This window comes from Phacochoerus africanus, chromosome 15 (genome assembly GCF_016906955.1).
Source record: "Phacochoerus africanus isolate WHEZ1 chromosome 15, ROS_Pafr_v1, whole genome shotgun sequence".
NCBI lineage: Eukaryota > Metazoa > Chordata > Mammalia > Artiodactyla > Suidae > Phacochoerus > Phacochoerus africanus.
Window position 1 is genome coordinate 112,587,598 of NC_062558.1, and position 18,766 is coordinate 112,606,363.

Below are 18,766 nucleotides of genomic sequence, written 5' to 3' on the forward strand. Positions count from 1 at the left end.
CACTCAGACACAACTGCAGTTGCCCCGTAGCTTTGCCCTCACTCTCCTCCCATCACATGCACTTATCTTTTTAAAAAAATGATATTGAAGTATAATTGATTTACAATGTTGTGTTAATTTCCTGTGTACTGCAAAGTGACTCATTTATACATATATATATATATATATATACTTTTTTTTTTGTCTTTTCTAGGGCTGCATCCATGGCATATGGAGGTTCCCAGGCCAGGGATCTAATCGGAGCTGTAGCCATTGGCCTACACCAGAGCCACAGCAACACGGGATCAGAGCCACGTCTGCAACCTACACCATAGCTCACGGCAATGCCGGATCCTTAACTCACTGAGCAAGGCCAGGGATCAAATCCTCAACCTCATGGTTCCTAGTCAGATTCGTTAACCACTGAGCCATGATGGGAACTCCCATATATATATTCTTTTTCGTATTCTTTTCCATTATGGTTCATCACAGAATATTGAATATAGGTCCCTGTGCCATATAGTAGGCCCTTATTGCTTATTATCCTATGTGCAGTAGTTTGCCTCTGCTAATTCCAAACTCCCAATCCTTCCCTCCCTCACCCTCCTCCCCCTTGGCAACCACAAGTCTGTTCTCTATATTTCTGAGTCTGTTTTTATTTGGTAGATATGTTGATTTGTGTCATATTTTAGATCTCACATATAAGTAATATATGGTATTTGTCTTTCTGACTTATTTCACTTAGGATGATAATCTCTACGTCATCCATGTTGCTGCAAATGGCATTATTTCATTCTTTTCAATGGCTGAATAATATTCCATTGTATATATGTACCATATCTTCTTTATTGTCATCTGTCAATGAACATTTAGGTTGCTTCCATGTCTTGGCTATTGTAAATAGTGCTGCTGTGAACATAGGGGTGCATGTATCTTTTCAAATTAGTGTTTTCATCTTTTCTGAATATATGCCCTGGAGTGGGACTGATGGATCATATGGTATTTCTACTTTTAGTTTTGTGAGGAGACTCCATCCTGTTTTCCACAGTGGCTACACCAATTTACAATCCCAGCAACAGTGTAGGAGGGTTCCATAAGCACTTCTTATGCACATCGCAAAGCCTGGTTCATCCCACATTTACCCTCCCTCTTCTCCAACATCAGGAGAGGAGAGAGCCTCTTAGCTCTTGGGGTGTGTGTGTGGGGGGGGGAAGGGGCAGGATAATTGAGGTAACTTCTTTTTTTGTTGAAATATAGTTGATTTAAAATATTGTATTGGAGTTCCCATTGTGGCTCAGCAGGTTATGAACCCGACATAGTGTCCATGAGGACGCAGGTTCGATCCCTGGCCTTGCTCAGTGGGTTAAGGATCCAGCATTGCCATGATCTGTGGTGTAGGTTGCAGACGCGGCTCAGATCTGGCATTGCTGTGGCTGTGGCTATGGCTGCCAGCTTCAGCTCCGATTTGACCCCTAGCCTGGGAACATCCATATTTCACAGGTGTGGCCATAAAAAGAAAAATAAAACATTGTGTTAGTGTCAGGTGTATAGCATAGTGCTTCAACATTTTTTCAGATTATATTCTATCTTAGGTTATTACAAGATAATGGGTATGATTCTCTGTGCTATATGATCCATCCTTGTTGCTTATCTGTTTTATATACAGTAGTTTGTATCTCTTAATCCCGTGCCCCTAATTTGGACATCCCCCCTTCCTTCTCCCCTTTGAGGTGATGTCTTTGTGAGATTTCTGCTCTGGATATCAGTTGTGGGAGGATCATGAGGGGACTAAGAGGGAAAGGCGAGGACATGGGGGCTGCAAAAATGACCCTATGGTCCATTTCTTTCCATCAGCCTCAAATGTAGGGAAAGGAGCAAGGAAGTAAGAGTGTTCAGTGGGGCAGAACATCTCATCACCTCCCACGGCTGATGGCTTGGAGGGGCAGCATGGCAGCAGGATGGAAGAAGGGCAAAAGCACACGCTCTGGAGTCAGACAGGCCTGAATCTGAATCTCACTGCTTTGTGGCCTTGGACAACGTACTTGACGTTCAGAGTCTCGATGGTTTATCTGTAAAATAAGATAATAAATAGCAGTTGATTCTAGATGTAGAGAGGCATCAACTCCATTTTGCAACTGTCATAGTGATTGTTGATCCTGGAAAGAAACATCAATGGATGCTAAACTATTGGGCAACAGTTTATGGTGGGGTGGGGTGGAGACAGTCTCAAAGCATCTCCCCACTGAGCATTAATTTTGGGGGGAAAAAAAGTAACCTTTACAAATGATAGATCTGCAGGGACCACACTAACCAAGTGCCAATGTTAACATCACCAACAATGGGACCACATGACATCCTGTGCCTCTTGATGGATGCACGAGGAGGACACAGCATCACTCACGCAGCATCTGTGTCCAGATGCACAAACCAAATGTTACCATGGAAAACTGTCAGACATCCAGACTCTTACAAAAAGTTAGTATTATAAAAGGAAAAAGCGATGAGAAGAATGTTTGCAGAATATTTTATTTATTTTATTTTTTTGTTTTTTTGACATTTCTTGGGCCGCTCTCAGGGCATATGGAGGTTCCCAGGCTAGGGGTCAAATCAGAGCTGTAGCCGTCAGCCAATGCCAGAGCCACAGCAACATGGGATCCAAGCTGCGTCTGCGACCCACACCACAGCTCACGGCAACGCCGGATCCTTAACCCACTGAGCAAAGCCAGGGATCGAACCCACAACCTCATGGTTCCTAGTCGGATTCCTTAACCACTGCGCCACAATGGGAACTCCAAGAATGCTTGCAGAATAAAAGAGACTAGGAGTTCCCGTCGTGGCCCAGTGGTTAATGAATCCGACTAGGAACCATGAGGTTGTGGGTTCGACCCCCGGCCTTGCTCAGCGGGTTAAGGTGTTGCCGTGAGCTGTGATGTGGGTTGCAGACACAGCTCGGATCCCGAATTGCTGTGGCTCTGGCGTAGGCGGGTGGCTACAGCTCTGATTAGACCCCTAACCTGGGAACCTCCATATGCCCTGAGAGCGGCCCAAGAAATGGCAAAAAGACAAAAAAAATAAATAAATAAAAATAAAAGAGACTAAAGAGCCAGGACAACTAACCATGTGTAATTCTGGATTGGATACTGCATCAGGGGGAAAAAAATGCTATAAGACAGTATGGGACAAAGGGCAAGATTTGAATATAGACCAGACTTTAGATAATCGTGTACATCAGTTGCATTTCCTTACTTTAGTAGTTGTCCTAAGGATATGTAAGAAAATAGCCTTGTTCTTAAGAGATGTGTGCTGCTAAAGTATTTAGGGATGTGATGTTTGAAACTCATCCTTGGAGTTCTTCTGTGGCTTAGTGGGTTAAAGAGCTGGGGTTGTGGTGTTATCTGCTGTGGTTTAGGTCGCTGTTGTGGTGTGAATTTGATCCTTGGCCTGAGAACTTCCTCATGCTGCAGGTGTGGCCAAAAAGGGAAAAAAAGAAAGAAACTTATTCTCAACATTTTCTCAGAAAAAATACTGCTAAAATAATTACATCTCTGTGTGTGTGTGCGTGTGTGTGTGTAAGAGTAAGAGGGAGAAGAAAGCCAATGTAACAAAATATTAGATATCAGCGATTCTTAGAAAGATCATTTGGGAGTTTATTTACTATTCTTTTAACTTTTCTGGAAGTTAAAGATTTTTCAAAATGAAAAGGTTATTAAAAGAGAGTTACTGATTAACACAGCCTGGCACTGATTTAGACCTGGTTAGATGCTAGTTCATACTTTTGCGGGCTAGTGGGTCCCAAAGGCAGCACAACCCAGGCTTCCAGTGAGACCTAGGGTCAAGGTCCTCACCCTTCATCTGGCTTCACTGAAATTCCCTTTGTACCCATCCACTCTCAGAATCCTTCCGGCCAGAGCTGAGAGGTGGGGAGCAGGAGGAGATGGCCAAAGGGTGTGGGGAAGATGGTTCTTCCTCTTTCTTCACCCTCACGAACTGTATCTTTGAGTCTGGACAGATTTGTCCACATGTATTAAGCGGTATGTGTTGAGTGATGTGCAAACAGAAAAGGTACTGATTGAGAAGCAGGAATGTTTCTCTGGCTCAATCTCCTGCCTCTTGGCAATGCCTGAGCCTCTGAGTACCAGGAAGGTGCTAGGCACACACGTCGAGGCATCACTCAGCCCTGGGAAAGCCAGCCTGGGTGTCAACACTCTGGCAGAGAGACTTGCTAAAATGCATATTTAAAGATGTCTGAACAGACTTGTTTGAGAGACAACTAGAGTTGTGAAGTAATCCGGATGTCTCCCCGTGTCTCGGTTTTGAAGGCAGGGCTTGCCTGCAGGCCTTTGACCTTTAATGTCTTTCTATTATTGTTAGCATTTGACAAAACTTTGCTTAAGACTTGGGGATGACAGAAATCAACACAGAGAGGAGCTTGTAATTGCTGCTAGAAGGGCTACTTACTCTTAAGAGCCTCCATGGGCTGGAATTCAGCTCAACCTGAGATCCTCTAGGCCTAATATCAGGGCCAGTGATGCTGCACCAGGTACAAACATGCCCTCCATAAACTGATCTGGGACCTCTCCAAGGACATGGCTCATTTTTGAGGGTCCCCAGAGCTGGGGTGCCATCTGGAAACCATAGCCCTTTCTGTGATATCCTCTGAATTCCTACAATACCCCCTGTCTTGGGCTTTCGGGAGTATAAGTGACAGAAACCCACCCAGGCTAACTTAGGCAAAATGGTTATTATAAAATATTATATGGTTATTATAAGGATTGATGTCTCCTGGAACCCTGGGCAGGTGCACCCATGGGCCCCAGGAGGGCCTAAAAGCCAGGCAGCCCTTCTTTCTCTTAGACCCATGGTCTCAAGTATTTCAGTTAGATACTTGGGACTAACTTCTTTCACTTCTCCATGTGCATGAGGCTGAGCATGGCTGCTTCCTCCCCGCCGCATGTACACATTCAAGTGGCCGTAGAGATGTCCTGACCACTCTCTGGCCCTTATCCAAATCAGGAGAAAGACTCTGGCAGGCCTATTCTGGGTCAGTATCCACCTCTGCTCCGGTCAGCCATGTCTAATGGAGTGGGGGGGTCACATTGTACCCCAGCTTCTGCAGCCCACCCCGAGGAGGGCTTAAAGAGGAATCCTCTACACCCATGTTATATTAAGCTGCTTTGGGTGAGTTTCTGCTCACTGCCATTTATCAGAGCTGCTGAGCGCCTGTTTGCCCGTCACCTCTCCCTATCAGAAGGTGTGTGGCTCAGGCGTGTGTATAACAGGGTCAAAGGGCCAGTTCTTCTGACATGAGTGCAGAAAACATTCCTCCTCAGTGGGTCTCATGTGAACAGCCAGCATTCATGGTGGTGGCAGCTGACTGTCCCTCCGTCCCATTATCCACAAGCACCTCTTAGGGAGAACTGGCCAGTGACCTATTATCTGGACCCATCATTCATCCTATAGGATGGCTAAGGATCCTACAGAACATTCTAAGGGCAGCCTTCCACATGCATATACATGACGTTGATCATAATGGGCCCTTTTAGGAAGGATGAGTACCAATATTTTACCATCTCTGGACAATCCTGGAACACACAGACAGCACTGAATGGAGAATTCTGGAAGTTGAACATGATTCCACAGATTTCACTAGAGGTGGCAGGTATGGTCAGCATGAATCTAGGGCAGCTCTCCCACCCCTGCACGTAGGCCTCTGAAGACATCAGTTCCACGCAGAGGCCAGAGTTTTCTTCCTGGGCACCTAGTCCCCCTGGGGGAGCCCCTGGAGGATGTCTTTAACATCTCCCTCTTCCACGATGACTTGGCACCAGGCAGCCCTGGATCTAGGGTGGGGTGGGGAGCACAGGAAGATTGAAGGCTCAAAGTGGGAAGAGCAGCAGGATGTTTCCCATTCAATGGTGCTATTCTTTTTTTTCAAATTAATCATTATTATTTTTTTAATTAATTTTTTTTTGTCTTTTTGCCTTTTCTAGGGCCACTCCCATGGCATATGGAGGTTCCCAGGCTAGGGGTCTAATCGGAGCTGTAGCCACCGGCCTACACCAGAGCCACAGCAACACGGGATCCGAGTCGCATCTGCAACCTACACCACAGCTCACGGCAACACCGTATCCTTAACCCACTGAGCAAGGCCAGGGATCGAACCCGAAACCTCATGGTTCCTAGTCGGGTTTGTTAACCACTGAGCCACGATGGGAACTCTTAAAAATTAATTAAAGTATAGTTGATGTACACTGTCATGCCAATTTCTGCTGCACAGCAAAGTGACCCAGTCGTACATATACATACATTCTCTTTCTTATATTATATTCCATCCTGGTCTGTCCCCAGAGACTGGATATAGTTCCCTGTGCTATACAGTGGGATCTCATTGCTTATCCATTCTAAATGTAATAGTTGGCATCTAGTAACCCCACACTTCCAGTCCATTTGACTCCTTCTCCCTTGTGACCATGAGTCTGTTCTGTATGTCTCTGAGTCTGTTTCTGTTTTGTAGAAGGGTTCATTTGTGCCCTATTTTAGATTCCACATGTAAATGATATCATATGAGGAGTTCCTATCGTGGCTCAGTGGAAACGAATCTGATGACATCCATGAGGACTCAGGTTTGACACCTGGCTTCGCTCAGTTGGTTAAGGATTCGGCATTGCTGTGAGCTGTGGTGTAGGTCACAGACGAGGCTCGGATCTGGCATTGCTGTGGCTGTGGTATAGGCCAGGGGCTGCAGGTCTGATTTGACCCCTAGCTGGGAACCTCCATATGCTGTGGGTGTGGCCCTAAAAAGACAAAGAGAAAAAAAAGATATCATATGATATTTGTCTTTCTCTTTCTGACTTACTTCACTTAGTATGATAATCTCTAGTTGCATCCATGTTGCTACAAATGGCATTATTTCATTCTTTTTATGGCTGAGTAGTATTCCATTGTGTATATGTATCACACCTTCTTAATCCATTCACTGTTGATGGACAGTTAGGTTGTCTCCATGTCTTGGCTATTATGAATAGTGCTGCTATAAACATAGGGATGCGTGTGTCTTTCTGAATTGGAGTTTTGTCCGGATATTTGCCCAGGAGTGGGATCGCTGAATCATAAGGTAGTTCTAGATTCAGTTTTCTGAGGAACCTCCATATTGTTCTCCATAATGGTTGTACCCAGTATTGCTATTCTAAAATGAAAATATGGGGAGTTCTCTGGTGGCCCAGCGGTTAGAATTAGACACTTTCACCACTGTGTCCTGGGGTTCCATCCCTGGTCTGGGAACTAAAATCTCACATCAAGCCACTGCACACCATGGCCTAAATAAATAAATAGCCCTGGAGTTCTTGCTGTGGTGCAAGGGGATCAATGGTGTCTCTGCAGCAGCAGCAGGGGTATAGGTTCGATCCCCCTCCCTGGTGCAGTGGATTAAGGATCCAGCACTGCCACAAGCTGTGGCATAGGTTGCGACTCCAAAGGGGATTTGATCCCTGGCTTGGAGACTCCATATGCCATGGGCAGACAAAACAAAAACAAAACCCTGGAAACTGGTAAATTCTCTTAGCTTAAAAAAAAAGAAGAAAGAAAATAAAGGCGTTCCCATTGTAGTTCAGTGGGTTAACAACCCAACTAGCATCCATGAGGATGCAGGTTCAATCCCTGGCCTCACTCAGTGGAATAAGGATCTGGTGAGCTGTGGTGTAGGCCAGCAGCTGTAGCTCTGATTTGACCCCTAGCTGGGGAACATCCATATGCCACAAATACCTCCCTTTCTCATATATCCAGTATTGCCCCATTCCCCCACACTTTCTAACCTAGCTCTAATTTTCTCTTCAATTTGACTAGAATACGCTTTCCTAAATCATCCAGAGTATCTTGGCTTGTTCGAGTTCCAACCTCATGTTTGCCTCCAGGCCCCTATGGGCAGCATCCTTTTTGCTTCCAGGCTTCATGCTGGCAGGAGACATGTGACTGCATCAGTGCTTCTGTCAGCAGAGGATGTGCCTCAACAGCATGCCTCATCAGTAAGAAAAGCATCAGAGCAACAGCCTAAGTGGCAGAGCAGAGGGAGGGGCGCCCTGGAGAGGAGGTGGGGAGATGCCGCAGCGCAAACATATCATTAACTACTAAAACGATGCCAAACTACCAGGAAGGAGACGACAGGGACTTGGGGAAAGAAGAAGAGGAAGGTTAGGTGAGGCAGGACCTCGGCCAGCTGATCTGGTTTAACATCATCCGAGTCACATTGATTACATGTCCCCTGATATGATGTGACAAGGAGGGCACCTCGCCTCTGCTGTCTTCTGCCCCCAAACCCATAACCACAGTCTAACCATGAGAAAACCACCTGGCAAACCTGAACTGAGAGACATTCTACAAAATACCTGACCAGCACGCCTCCAAACTGTTAAGGGCATTAAAAAGGCAGGGAAAGCATGAGAAACTGTCACAGACCAGAAAAGACTAAAATGATGTGACAACTAAATGTAGTGCGGCATCCTGGATGGGATCCTGGAACAGAAAAAGGATAGTGGAAGATCTAGTGAAATCGAATCAAGTTAGTTAGTAGTAATAGACCACCAATATTGTTTGCTGTTGGGGCAAATATACCAGTAGGGGGCACTGGCTGAGGGGGTATATGGGAACTCTGTACTACCTTTGCAACTTTTCTGTAAATTTAGAACTGTTCTGAAGTTCCCTTCGTGGCACAGTGGAAACGAATCCGACCAGGAACCATGAGGTTGCAGGTTCGATCCCTGGCCTCGTTCAGTGGGTTAAGGATCCGGTGTTGCCGTGAGCTGTGGTGTAGGTGGCAGACGAGGCTGGGATCTGGTGTGGCTGTGACTGTGGTGTAGGATGGCAGCTGTAGCTCCGATTCAACCCCTAGCCTGGGAACCTCCATATGCCGCAGCTCTAAAAAAGACAAAAGACAAAAAACAAAACAAAACAGAACAAAAAACTGTTCTGGAATTTAAATGTGTGGGGGGTTTTTTGTTTTTGTTTTGTTTTGTTTCGTTTTTGTCTTTTCAGGGCCGCACTCGCAGCATATGGCGGTTGCCAGGCTAAGGGTCAAATGGAAGCTACAGCTGCCAGCCTACACCAAAACTCACGGCAGCACTGGATCCTTAACCCACTGAGTAAGGCCAGGGATCAAACCCTTGTCCTCATGGTTGCTAGTTGGGTTCGTCAACCACTGAACCATGATGGGAACTCCTGGAATTTAAATGTTTTAAAGGTAATGCAAGGATTGTGTGGGGGAGACTTCCTGGTTGGGAGGAGAGGGAAGGTTTGGAAGGAAGAAGTTCCAAGAAATCTGAAGTAGGACCAGAGAGGCTACAGGTTTTGAATGCAGCAAGCATGCCTGCCCTCAGCATTGCTGAGGAAGTGGCTACCAATAAGGTCAGTGAGGTTCTCCCTTACCTGTGGATGGCAGAGAGAGATCCAGAGCGAAACTTCCCCAACAGGCACGTGAAGCACTCAGGAAAATCCTGTTAGAGAGCAGGTTCTGACTCAGCAGGTCTGGGCAGGGCTGAGCTTCTGCTTTTCTAACTGGCTCCCGGGTGATGCTGATACTGTTGGTCCCAGGACTAACTTTGAGTTGTAAAAGGCTGGAGAGATGGACATCACCGTTCACCTGGGAGGAGGGGAAGAGATGCTGAAAGGGAAGCTGCGACCTGAAGACACAATTCCCAACCTCACCAGGGCCTGAGTAGAGGGGCGGGCTCTCGGCTGTGGCCCAGTGAGCAGAGCAGAGCCTGAGTACCGCAGCCTCGGGAAGCAGGTCCGGTTCTGACTGCCTGCAAACAGCCACGCTGGGCAGTGCCTCAGCCCCTAGCCTCACGTCCCCGTCTGTGCAATAGCCGTTGTAACCCCCAGTGCCTGTGTCTTGAGGTTGTTCTGGGGATTGAACATGAGGGTCTCCACATACAGCGCAACTACTTGTTGAAGCGACTGAATGCCAAAAGCATGGTGTTTCCCTGTTTTTTATTAATATGGCTGTACCCCCATGAAGCCATTTTTACTTTATTTTTTCAATCATTCAGCCATTCAACAGATATACATCAAAAGCCCACCACATGCTGCCAAAGAATTTGCTGTGTGAAAGCTCCAGTCTCGTGGGATCCAGATTAACAGAAGGTTAGAGCTCAAGAAAAGAAAAGGGAGAGTTCCCTGGTGGGTCAGTGAGTTAAGGATCTGGTGTTGTCACTGCAGTCGCTCCGGTGGCTGCTGTGGTGTAGGTTTGATCCCTGACCTGGGAAGGTATGCATGCCAAGGGCATGGCCAAAAAAAAAAAAAGAAAGGCCAGCTGGATCTTGCCTCCACTTGCCAGGCCAGAAGTCCTCCCTTGTCTTTCTCCATCAGTTCTCCTCCCTCCCTTTGATCTCTTTCTCTGGCTGAGTCCACAGAAGAGAGAAAACTACACCCGCGTGGGCTGCCTCTTTTTCTCCAGGAACCCTCCTGCTGGTGGAGGTGTGGCTCCTCCAGCTGCCCTTCTCCTTGGCCTTTAGCTCCCCTTTCTCTGGCTATAGAGCTTTGGCTGAAGCCTCAGTCACATCCTGACCACTGTCTTCACAGGGACAGGGACTACAGGATTCCTGCTCATCCTCAAGCTTGATTTATACAAACACATTTCTATGCATAGTCACAGGAGTTCCAAAGTCAAATCAAGGTTGTCTCTGCACAGCAGATACAAGGAAAAGAGAAAGAAATCCAGGCTGTTGCCTTCTGTTGGGTCACAGACCCTTTAGGAATCTATGTTTTCTTTAGGATACAGCACACAATGCCACCACCACCACCAGGAAAAACACTCAGACACACACACAACTCTCCCCCCAACTGCAGGAGATTTGGGGCACTGGGTTAAGAGTGCCAGGTCTAGCTGTAAGCTTAGGGATACAGGGAGAATATAGCCAGACCACAGGCTATGGTGGTGGGGATGACAGAAGTCCCTAGTTTTCAGTGTTATCACACTGTCCCTAAGCCTCAAGTCCCCAACTCCAACGGTGGCCACCCACAGCCGCCCTTCACACCATCCTAAGGTCAGGGCGCAGACTTGCCCAGCCAGAGCATCCCTGCCAGCTGCTTCTCCTGGTACCCTCGGGACTCACCTATCCCATTGGGATAGAAATCCTAGGCCACTTCTTTCTGGTCTGTGGCTGATTCCACTCTCACTTCCCAGGACTCCTCAAGCACCCTCCAGCATTATTCTCTGCTTCCTCCTCTTGGACTTTGGCTAGCACACAAAAAAGAAAATGGGGAAAAAAAAAAAAAGTAACTTTCAGGAGTTCCCATCGTGGCATAGCAGAAACGAATCCAACTAGGAACCATGAGGTTGCGGGTTTGATCCCTGGCCTTGACCAGTGGGTTAAGGATCCGGTGTTGCTGTGAGCTGTGGTGTAGGTCGCAGACACGGCTCAGATCTGGCATTGCTGTGGCTGTAGTATAGGCTGGCAGCTGTAGCTTCATTTGGACCCCTAGCCTGGGAACCTCCATACTCCATGGCCCTAAAAAGAAAAAAAAAACTTTCAGAACAGGATGCGTGTCCTGTTCTTATTTCTACACACATATGCACACATCTATGTGTTTGTGAAAATGCAATGCCTCTCTAGAAATAGTGGCTACTCATGACTACTCTGGAATAAAGCAGACCTAAGTGTCACCCCATTTTACAGATGAAGAAACTGTGGCTTCAGACAGATCAAGGCCCAGACCACACTCTAGCATGAATGAGATCCCTGTCCCACACCTCAAAGCCCTGTTCTTTCCATCAGACCTGCCTCCTGTCATTCTAAGTCAATGTCATTCTATGTTATTGTCCCCAGACTCTGCCCAGCTCACTACTCCCTACCCCACCCCCAGCCTCTGCCTTAAAGAGAAACCAGAGACGGGTGATCTCTAGGGGAGCTTTTCCAGTAGAGCCTGGCTGCCAACTTAGGACCAATAAAGAGCATGATAAAAATCTATCAGCCAGGGCTCCTCTCTCCAACTCCTGATCCAGGCTCAGCCTCCTATGGGTTTCTTTCCTTTTCTTTCTTTCCTTCCTTCTTTCTTTCTTTCCTTCCTTCCTTCCTTCCTTCCTTCCTTCCTTCCTTCCTTCCTTCCTTCTTTCTTTCTTTCTTTCTTCCTTTCTTTCTCCCTCTCTCTCTCTCTCTCTCTCTTTTTTTTTAACACTGTCCAACCCCCAACTGCTGGCAGGTGAACTTGACCCACAGCCACTTTGTTAATATCAGAAACTGACACTAGGTAAGCCCCTTTATGTGAAGGATAAGGGCATGGTTGTTTTCCCCTTTGTTTTCTCACAGAGATCAGTTACATTTCTTTGGTGGGAGAGGTAGGGTGGGAAGAAAATGCGGGGTGGGGGGGTGGAGACCTTGGGGCACTGCAAGTAAGATGCCCTTGTGTGCCCAAAAGGGGGAGAAATCTCAGAAGTGGGGCCATGTCTCCGCTGAGCTTATTAACATCTTACACCTCGCACTGACGTTCTTGAATAACTGCCATTTGTACCAAAGACATGCCTTTTACAAAGCCTCTTTGGGGAATATTAGGCTCATCCTTCCCTCAATGCAACCCTCTGAGGCAAGAATTACTGTCCCCAGCTCACAGGCGGAGAAACTGAGGATCAGAGAGATGATGTGACTTGCCAAAATTCCACAGCTAGGAAGTTACAGGCTTAAACTCAGGGTGTCTGATCCCTTAATGACAGGTGTGATTTCCTTGGCTGTCATCCATTCTGGGGGTGGGGTGGGGGGGTAGTGGGTGGGAAGGGGAGAGATTCTGTACTTCTCACAGACTAGCGTGAATAAGAATCTGGGAAGAGGTAAAGAGGGAGGGGCTGCTACACCAAAGGGAAGAGTCTCAGGCCTGGTTCCCAGGGATTCCATTTCATTGGCTCTGCAGTGCAGCCCTGAAATCTGCATTTTCTCAAGCTCAGGCTGGCATGCAGCCAGGCACATCAGCCATGGCTCCCCTGCTGCCTTCTTCTCCTAGACCTGGGGAGAAGGGGACAGGTGGTGTCCTGGCTCACTGTGCAGTGATTCCAAGGACCCCACCCCCAGATGTCTGCACTGGAGAGAGGGGGAAGCACCATGCCCCCCCCATGGGAAAGTACTGAAGAACCCAACAGAGGAAGGATGGATAGGATTTCCCCTCGTGGCTCAGCAGTTAGCAAACCTGACTAGTATGCATGAGGATGTGGGTTCGATCCCTGGTCTTGCCTCACTCAGTGGGTTAAGGATCCAGCATTGCCATGAGCCGTGATGTATGTAGCAGATGCTATGGCTGTGGTGTGGGCCAGCAGCTGTAGCTCCGATTTGACCCCTAGCCTGGGAACTTCCATATACACCACAGGTATGGCCCTAAGAAAAAAAAAATGGAAAAGAGGGAGTTCCGGAGTTCCCGTCGTGGCGCAGTGGTTAACGAATCTGACTAGGAACCATGAAGGTGCAGGTTCGGTCCCTGCAGTTGCTCAGTGGGTTAACGATCCGGTGTTGCCGTGAGCTGTGGTGTAGGTTGCAGACGCGGCTCGGATCCTGCGTTGCTGTGGCTCTGGCGTAGTCTGGTGGCTACGGCTCTGATTAGACCCCTAGCCTGGGAACCTCCATATGCCACGGAAGTGGCCCAAGAAATAGCAAAAAGACAAAAAAAAAAAAAGGAAAGAAAAGGGGGAGTTCCCGTCGTGGCACAGTGGTTAATGAATCCGACTAGGAACCATGAGGTTGCAGGTTTGATCCCTGGCCTTGCTCAATGGGTTAAGGATCCAGTGTTGCTGCGAGCTGTGGTGTAGGTCGCAGACACGGCTCAGATCCTGCATTGCTTTGGCTCTGGCGTAGGCTGGCAGCTACAGCTCCGATTAGACCCCTAGCCTGGGAAACTCCATACGCCGCGGGAGCGGCCCAAGAAATGGCAAAAAGACAAAAAAAAAAAAAAAGAATGGAAAAGGGGAGAAGCCTCCCCTTTATCACCCTTTATCACTTTCCCCATTTAAGGCTTGGGTTTGAGGAGTCTCATTTTCCTGGGCTAGAGTAACTGGAAATTCCAAGTACTTGTGGCTTGCTCTGATCTGTGTCCAGGTGGGATGGCTGCTCTTTGGAAATGGCAGATGGGCAGGAGGGGCCTGGGTCAAAGTTCTGGGAAACTATCCACAATCACAGAGTATCACCTCAAATGAAAGGTTGTCACCAGATCTCATGTTACAGGGGGACCTTCAAAGCCCTGGACCCCTCCTTCTGTCACATACACATACACTGCCCCTCTTCTCTAAGGACAGTGCCAAAATCAAGGGCAAAGACCCAGAATGACCTTTACGGACTGCCTCATCCCACAGTGCAGCAGGGTTCCTGCTCACTCTGACCCTTGCTTCTCCTACTTGTCCATGGCGGGAGGATGTCCTGCAGGGGGATGGGAGCAGATCAGAGTGGGGCTGGTGAGTATGGCTGTGCCAGGGTCAGGGGTTTAGTGTCAGTAGGAGATGGTGGCAGCCTGGGTCAGCAGAAGGAAGCAGCTGGTACATCAGGAAGTCAGTGTGTTTCAAGCATGGGAGGGATGTCAATGGGACTTCGCTGCCAGGGAGTGGCTGGCTGTCACAGTGGCTGGAAATTCACGGGCTTTGGCTCTTCTGAAAGTGCCAGGCAGCACAGTCACCATTTCTCACCATTTTTAAAGAAATGACTGCACCCATGGCATATGGAAGTTACCTGGCTAGGAATCAAATTTGAGCTGCAGCTGTGACCTATGCCACAGCTATGGCAATGCTGGCTCCTTAACCAATTTTGCCACAACAGAAACTCCTCACCATTTTTTAAATAGTCTATGAATGGACTGACCTGTTGGCAGGCACCCTTTCCCTGACATTTCTGTCTGTAGAGTGCTACCTAGGGAACGCAGCCTGTCCTGTCAGCCTTGACAGTCATACTGTAGAAGAAGAAATTTATAACTTGCCAGACTCCATATCAGTTGGGGGCAACTGGCCCAGCAGCAGAAGAGGAAAGAGCACAGAACTAACAGGGGAGGAACACAGAACTAGCAGCAGCAGCGCTGAGTCATTTCTTCCCTGTGCAAATACATGAAAACCAGAGAATCCTCTTCTGCCCATTTGGCAAAGGGAACTCCTTCTTGAAGGCAGTGGCATGACTAAGATGACCACCAGCAGATCAGATCAGGATCAGAGAAACAGATCCTACTTCTTGCCTGAGTTTGCAGTCCTCGAGCACAGCAGCCTGCAGCAGTACAGAACTATGGACAGCAGAGGGAGCTCTTGCCTAACCTTTTCGCCACGTCGAGCCGCTTCCGAGAACCTGAACTTCTGGTAATTTGCCTCTGAAGTCTGGGTGACTGCAGGGGAGTGCATGGCTGGAGTAACAATAGGGATGACTACGAGCTCGTAACTTCACCGTTAGGTACTCACCCAGAAGAGGAAGTGCCCTCTTGCGATCTCCCCCACCAACAGTCTACTACCCCTTTCTCAACTGCACTTCATACTCAGCCACCTGTGGCTTCCAAGGAGAGGTTCTCCTCAGCAGCACCCCTGCTCTTCCTTGCCGTGATCCTCTCCCAACTGCCAAGAAAGAGAGGTGAAGCTTGCTCACGTAAGGGTTTATGGTGTGCGAGCGGGACCGCGTCCGGGTGCGCTTTGGGGTTCTCGGTCGGGGGTGCGGGGGTGGGGAGGAGGAGAAGGGGTAGCTGAAGGGTGTGTTCTGCAGTTGCGTGTCTCCACAAATACCGCTAGGTGGCGCTCGAAGCCCGCATCTCCGAGAAGCGCAGGCTTTTTGAAGACCTGGGCTCAAATGGAGGGTAGGTTGGCTTGAGGACCCAGAAAGGGCTGCAGGAAGAAGGAGCCAGCTGCGTTCAAGGATCATCCTCTCTGAATCAGAGGGACAGCACTGGCATTTGGAGGCTATGAAGCAGCCATTGTTCCTGGGAGGCTTGGAAGCGGAAGGAGAAGAGGGGGGCTTGGCACATATTGGGAGGGAAGGAGGATGGATTCCCTAGACCTTCCCTGGGAGCTAGAGAGGGGTTGGAGGATCCTCGATCCTTTAATCTGTCGCCGAATTAAAATTTATAAAATCTCCAGACTTACAGGTTCTGTTCTGATGCCACTGGGAGAATAAGGAGTCTTAGAATCCGAATTTGACCTGGAAATAAAAAATCCGAGAGCATTCCCATGTCTGTCCACCTGTTTTTCTCCCGGGATTTGTGGGTCTGTGTTACAGCTTCTGCTCTGGACCTTCCTTTTTCCACCCCGAGCGACTAGAAGGGAGCGGGGTGAGATATCTTTGGTCTCTCTTTTCTCTTCCTTCAGATATCCTCAACCACTTCTCTTGACTCTGGGAAATCTCCCCGAAGTCTCGTGGAACTGCCATCCACCCACCTCAGAGGCCAGGATGAGAGGAGAAGGGGCTCTAAATGCATCTGACCCAAACGCACTCCCGAGCGGGATGTGTCTCTCCGGGACACCTGGCGTCAAATGCCCTTCTCCGCTTGAGGCCCAGTGTAGTTTTCTCACCTGCAAATTACTAAGACTCTGAACCCTAAACTTGTGGGTTCTCCCTATGCACCTTCTCTGTATCCTGCAGCTTGACCCAGAGGTCTCATTCCCTCCCCGCTCCCACCCACTGAGTTCAATCGCAAGCCGGTATGGAAGGAAGGGAAGACCTAAGAGGTCAAGGGCACGGGATGCGACCTGCGCAAACGCTAATCCCCTAGCCGTCTAGGAAATCGAGATCTGATGAGGGGCGCTAGAAACTGTTACGATCTGGCAGCCACGAAGTGCAGGACGCAGTGTGGCATGGCGGGCTGGAACTCCTAGATGAGACCCAGACCCGCCTGCTTCCTCCGCGAAATAGGGGCGGTGGGGAGAGTTTGCCTTCCTTAAGGGGAGATGTGAATCGGATCAGTATGGAGGGAGCCTGGACTGGGACCAGTAGAGGTGGTGCTTCCCTTGCCATCCAGGCCTACCTGCCTGGCTCCAGAGGCCTTAACAGCGTCCTCAGAGGTTGCCAAGCTCCTCCCAGGGGTAGGTGGGCTTGAAAGAATATCAGATCTCCCTTTGGGCCTGCAAAGTCCCCTCAACACCACAGGCCCTCGCTCCCGGTTCTCACCAGCGCTGGAGCGGCGGGGACTCCAAGCCCAGCGCGCTGGGATGCGGGAGAGTGTGGGCCTGCCGAGTGGGTGGTCCAGTACAAAACGAATCTAGGATTCTGGAAGAAATTGGGAAAGATATTGGGTGTCCGCCGCCCCAAGGTCCCCACCCTTTTCAGAATCTTAGATACCGAGCGCGGACCGTTGGGGGAGGGGGGATAGAGCCCGCCACCGAGAGTCCCCGCCCCCTCCCCGAGGCCGGAGGTATTAGTGCTGCTTGATCAGACCTCATTTCCTGCGAAAATGGAAACATATCCAGGGTTCTTAATAAAGTGAATGACGAGACTTCGTGTGTAATTGGGCTTCCGGTTGGTGGCTAGTTCCTTAAACCGACAGTGGAAAAAATGTAAACCCACAACACCCAGTATAATTATATGATGGTCAGAAAGAGGTACCGGGTGGATTCGCCGACTCGGAGGCAATCACCTGAGAAATGGGCACAAACGCTTACCGACCAAGGGACCCAGGAACCCCGGACCTCCACGTTGATCCCGCCGCATTCAAGTGCGTGCCTCTGCAAGCTTTGGCCTCTCCTCCCATCCTGAGACCCACAGTGCCTCGGCCATCGGAAAAACGCGGAATCTTTAAGTGCCAGGGTGAGGGTGGGTCTTTTCTTTCCTCTGAGAGGAGTAGTGTCCTCCAGTGCAAGGATTTAGGGGCGGCCTGGCTGAGAGGCCTCGGACCAATGCCCCGCACTTGTGGGCTGGCTGCATATTTGTATGCATAATCCAATTTTCTCCGTGACTATCTAGTTAAACTCTTTAACAACAGCTACATAATTAGAATTTGGATTCCCATTAATTTTCCCTGGGCCTCGAACCATTTGCAGCTCACACTGGTAATTAATGCGATACATCACTAACTTTACCCAGCGCTGGTCAGCCAGGCTCAGGTCGTTCGGCCGGTGCCTGGTGCCCCTGTGCGGGTCCCTGACTCTGGGCCGGCTTCCCGAGTGGGGGCCGTTTCCCTCCCTCCAAAGCCAAATGCCTCCGGCTTGCACAACCAAAGCCTTCTTTCCAGGAAATTTCACAATTAAAAATATTTATCGGGAGCAGATTTACGTTTCTGGGTTTCCAGTCTCGGGGCGTCTGGGTAGGCTATTAAGAGTAATTAGCATCTTTTGCGCATGCAGATTTACTTCGCTCATTGCCACATAACTCATCCCTAAAAGCCAGCGCAGGCGAACACAGGCTCTGCCGCCAAAGCCGCCGCCAGAGCTACTGCCCGCGCTTAGGTCTGATTAGGGCTCCCCCGTCCCTGAGCCCTCAGTACGGCTGCCCGCTCTTTCTTAATCTGGCCGAGCTGTATGTCCAGGCCCGGGAGGCTGTACGCCAAGCAAAAAAAGTTCCCACCCTGGAAACGACTGACGCAAGGGCGACCTCAGGTGGCGGGGGAGAAGGCCCAAGCGAGGATCTACCAGGTGCGGGGTCTGAAGGTCTGGACCCGACGCTTTGGGACCGTGCACTTGTGTGCACGAGCAAGTAGGCGTGTCTGTGTATGCAAGGTCTCTCGTGCGCGCGAGTGCACGTGCCTGTGGTTGCGAGTGCGCGTTCCTGAAAGTGCACAAGGCACTTGGGAAACGAGATGATCTCTGCCCCCACCTCCAGCCCATCCCTTCCCAGGACTGCCGCTCAAATGCCAGTCCTGGGCCACC

At 49.2% G+C, this 18,766-nt stretch overlaps 3 long non-coding RNA genes across 5 annotated transcripts in view; 2 read left to right on the plus strand and 1 right to left on the minus strand.

Moving 5' to 3' along the window:
• LOC125116171 (uncharacterized) overlaps window positions 1–18,766 on the plus strand; it is a 116,167-nt gene that overhangs the window by 37,819 nt on the left and 59,582 nt on the right. The window lies entirely within an intron of this gene.
• LOC125116172 (uncharacterized) lies at window positions 1,670–11,205 on the minus strand. The gene is made up of 3 exons (XR_007132273.1): window positions 11,085–11,205; window positions 9,397–9,610; window positions 1,670–2,048 (listed from the first exon to the last, which is right to left on the minus strand). It is a non-coding gene; the product is annotated as an uncharacterized LOC125116172 (long non-coding RNA).
• Window positions 13,865–17,397, plus strand: LOC125116173 (uncharacterized). The gene is made up of 2 exons (XR_007132274.1): window positions 13,865–15,545; window positions 16,274–17,397. It is a non-coding gene; the product is annotated as an uncharacterized LOC125116173 (long non-coding RNA).